This window comes from Sciurus carolinensis, chromosome 19 (assembly GCF_902686445.1).
Source record: "Sciurus carolinensis chromosome 19, mSciCar1.2, whole genome shotgun sequence".
Classification (NCBI taxonomy): domain Eukaryota; kingdom Metazoa; phylum Chordata; class Mammalia; order Rodentia; family Sciuridae; genus Sciurus; species Sciurus carolinensis.
This window is the reverse complement of record NC_062231.1, coordinates 27,127,566-27,131,471: the sequence shown is the minus strand read 5'-3', so window position 1 is coordinate 27,131,471 and position 3,906 is coordinate 27,127,566. Positions and strand designations below refer to the sequence as shown.

At 52.6% G+C, this 3,906-nt stretch overlaps 1 long non-coding RNA gene across 1 annotated transcript; it reads right to left on the bottom strand.

The window, feature by feature from the left end:
• Positions 1-2,338: 2,338 nt before the first annotated feature.
• LOC124970927 (uncharacterized) lies at positions 2,339-3,540 on the bottom strand. The gene is made up of 3 exons (XR_007106227.1): positions 3,454-3,540; positions 3,241-3,336; positions 2,339-2,487 (listed from the first exon to the last, which is right to left on the bottom strand). It is a non-coding gene; the product is annotated as an uncharacterized LOC124970927 (long non-coding RNA).
• Positions 3,541-3,906: the final 366 nt, after the last annotated feature.

The window sequence follows — 3,906 nt, the reverse complement described above, 5'->3', positions numbered from 1 at the left end:
AAGGGATTTCCCATTGCACATGGATCATGAGGGAAAGGAACCAGCGTGCTACGGTTCGGATCTTGAATGTCCCCAAAGGTTCGTGTGCTGAAGGCTGGGTCCCCAGTGCAGCCGCCGTCCGAGGGGGGGCTTTGGGGAAGTGCCTGGATCTTGAGGACGAATCCGCTGATGGTTCACAGCTGAAGGGACCTAGCTGAAGGAGTAGGTCCGAGGCAGCAAGCCCTTGGGGGCTATATCCTGTCCCCGGCTGCCCGGAGGTGGCCTCCCAGATCTACTGCACCCCCTCTGCCCTGATGTCCTGCCTCACCACAAGTCCAGGCAATGGTCCAAACAACCAGGGACAGAAACTCCCCAAACCAGAGGCCAAAATACATCTTTCCACCTTTAAGTTGTTTTTCTTGGGTATTTTGTCATAGCAACAAATGTCCAGCTTACAGAGCTTTTCTTAAACCTTGTTATTTGACGGGAAACCCATGTGTAAGTGTCCAGACCTGCTGCCATAGCACAGGGCAGAGATGACACTTTTTGTTTATTTTGTTTGTTTGTTTTTTGGTATTGAGGACTGAGCCCAGGGGTGCTTTACCACTGAGCTGTATCCCCAGTCCTTCATACTTTGAGACAGGGTCTTGCCAAGTTGCCCAGGCTGGTTGCTTCTAGTCCTGCCTCAGTCTCCCGAGTGGCTGGATCGTAGGCACGCGCCATCACGTCCGGCTTCCAGATGACATTTCTGCTGAAATTACATCCACACCTCTCACAATGCAGTACCAAACCCACGAGGATTAATAAGCTGGATAAATGCGATGGGGGAGTCAGGATGCTTCTCAGGGGAGAGAGCTTTTCCTAACAGAGGAGAAACAAAGAAGACAGCGTGACTCTTGGTTTTGACCAGCGAGGCCCCTGCCGGTTGACTCACCGGGTGTGATAATGCAGTGAGACGTCATCCGTTCTGCAGTCAAGAAGATAATTAAGGAGCCGCTCGTTTCTCAATGGAAGCCCAAGGGAACAAAGCAACGGCTTCAAGTTTGAAAAGAGACGAGCAGCCCCGTGTTGGAGGGACCGGCGAGCCGAGGCCACAGCGTCGCATCTGGGAGCGAGCTCTTCCTTGGCTTTGGGTGAGCCATAACTCACGCTGAGCGCCAGAGGGTGCTGACCGCCAGCACCATCTTTAGTACAGGAAGGAGACAGGGGCGGTGTGCCTTCTCATTTCTTTGCCCTGAGCGTTCTTTGAGACAGTCCAATGGACCAGGTTATGGTTTGGATGTGGTTTGTCCCCTAAAAGTTCTTATGTTGGAAACGTGGTCCCCGGTGTGGCCACGTGGAGAGGGGGTGGGACCTTTAAGAGGTGAAGCCTGGTGGGAGCCCTCGGGTCCAGGGGGAGCTGCCCTTGGCATGAAGGACTTCTGTGGGACTCCCTCCTGGCCAGAGGGTGCTCAGCGAGACACGGGCCTCTGGTGTCTGGCTTCCTGTCTTGCGGGGGGGTCTCCCCTCTCCCACTGGTCCCTACCATGATGCCACCTAGAATTAGTCCAGACAAGCGGGATCCTGCACTTTCAGCCTCTGAAATGGTGAGCTAAGAAAGCTCCTCTCAGGCCAGGCATGGAGGTGCACACCTGTAACCCGTGACTCAGGAGACGGAGGCAGAAGTGTCGCAAAGTCTAGGCCAGCCTCAGCAAATCAGCGGGGCCCTGTCTCCAGAAAAGGAAAGAGCAGGGGGTGTAGCTCAGTAGTTAGAGCCCCAGATCCCCCATCCCCACCCATAACCACCTCTTTCTCTATGAGTACGGTCTCAGGTATTTCATTATAGCAATGCAAAACGGACTGATACAGATTTTAAGTGTAGAAGCCCTTCCACTACATGCCATAACCTGAAGGTGACTCTTCAGGCCATTGTTCACACAAAGGACAAGCTGCCTGAAATGAAGAAGGGGTTTATGGAGCATGGTGTCAGCCGTCCCCAGTAGGAGACCACGCTCTGGATTCCTTGCCTGTCAGTTTCAGGCACTGGCTTGACGACCTTCAACAATGAGAGCAGATGAGTTGCTGAGGGCCAGCGATGGGCCAGCGGCGTGGCTTGCCTTCGCTTCTTTTGTCCTCGTCACAAAACACCCCCACTTTATACACAGGAAACAAGCCTGAGAGCACAAGTTGCTTACCTGCAATCTGACAGCAGGGGAGAATTCAAACATGACTGATGGCCCCAGAGTCCCCGTTCTGCCTCTGCTTCTGCCCAGCTGCACGAGCCACACTGGGCTGGAGGGACTGGGTCAGCAGCAGGGTCAGGGGAGCCTGTCTCCAACGCTGGGCAGCAGATGAGGGGCGGGTTCTCACTCACCTTGATTGGGAAGGTCGAGCTGTGCCCCGAGAAGGGCTGAGACAAAGAGGTGGATACGCCCTTGTCCGTCGGCAGACGGGATTCTCTCCTCCGGTGGAGAGGTCCGCAGGTGTGCGCTCCTTCACCTGCCCTGCTGCGGGCTGGTTATGTCCTGGCTGGAAGGTAAAGAGACGAAGACAGGTGTTATTCCACACTACAATGACATCGGGGAGGAGAGGCCTCTGCATAGCGCTGGGCTGGCTCTGAAGGCACAGTCGTGGGGCGGGGTGGGCTCAGGGTGGAAATCTCCAAGAGGAGACTTCAGGGCCCAGAGGGATTCCGGCTCGACCGCTCCAGAGGATTCCTGCTGAGGGGGGTCAGGGTGATCTCCAGAGCGAGAACTCCTCTCTGCTGGCTCCACAGGGTTCCTGCTAAAACCAGATTCTACAAGCAGGAACACGAAGCTCACGGTCTAGGACATAAGAGAGCTCAAAGGAGCCCGGCCAGAGCTTGTTCAGGGTGTCTTCGCCACCCCGAGGTGCACCTGTTGAAGTCCCTGGCGCAGCAGGTTTGAATGTATTTAAAGAGGTCAGGAAGGTTAAGAGAGGTCACACGGCTGGCCCCAACCCCAGAGACTAAGAAGGATTTGCAGAGAGCCTTCAAAAAGGTGATTAAGTTAAAATGATTAGGTGATTAGGCTGGAATTGGATTAGGGTCCCTGGGGAGGAGGGTTAATTCCAATGTGACTGATGTGCTTATCGGAAGAGGAAATCTGACCCCAGGGCAGCTGAGCAGAGAGGAAGGCCATGTGAGGACACAGGGGGAAGGTGGCTAGCCGCCTGCAAGCCAGGAGAGAGGCTCCGGAGCAGCCAGACCTGCAGCAGCTTGATCATGGACTTGGCCCCCAGCACCGTGAGAAACAAACTCACCCAGCCGGTGGTACTTCATTACAGCCGCCCAGGCAAACTGGTATAATCTCTGAAGATCGACCTTCAAGACCGTCTTTCAGTGGAAGAGAAAAATATCTGCTTAAGATCAAAAGAGAGAAATGGAAATGGAAAACATGCATTTTTTAGATTTAATGATTTGGATCTGATACAACCTTTAAGAATATGAAGAGTGGAGCCAGGGGTGGCACGTACTTGTCATGTCAGCTACTCGGGAGGCTGAAGTTGGAGGACAGCTTGAGGCCGGGAGTTTGAGGACAGCCTGGGCAACATGAGGAAATCCTGTTTTGACAATTAAAAAACAAAAGCCTATAATTCCAGTGGCTGAGGAGACTGAGGCAGGAGGATCACAAGTTCGAAGCCAGCCTCAGCAACTTAGCAAGATCATAAGCAACTTATTGAGACCCTGTCTCAAAATAAAAATTAAAAGGGACTGGGGATGCAGCTCAGCGGTTAAGTGCCCCTGGGTTCAATCCTGCAGTACAAAATAATAATAATAAATGAATAAATGAATTGATTTAAAAAAAATGAAAATGAATTTTCTTGGCCCAAATTCTTTTATTTTTTAAATTTTTCTTACTGAGGTCTGAACCCAGGGGTGATTAACCATTGAGCCACATCCCCAGTCCCCATTTAAAAAACATTTTT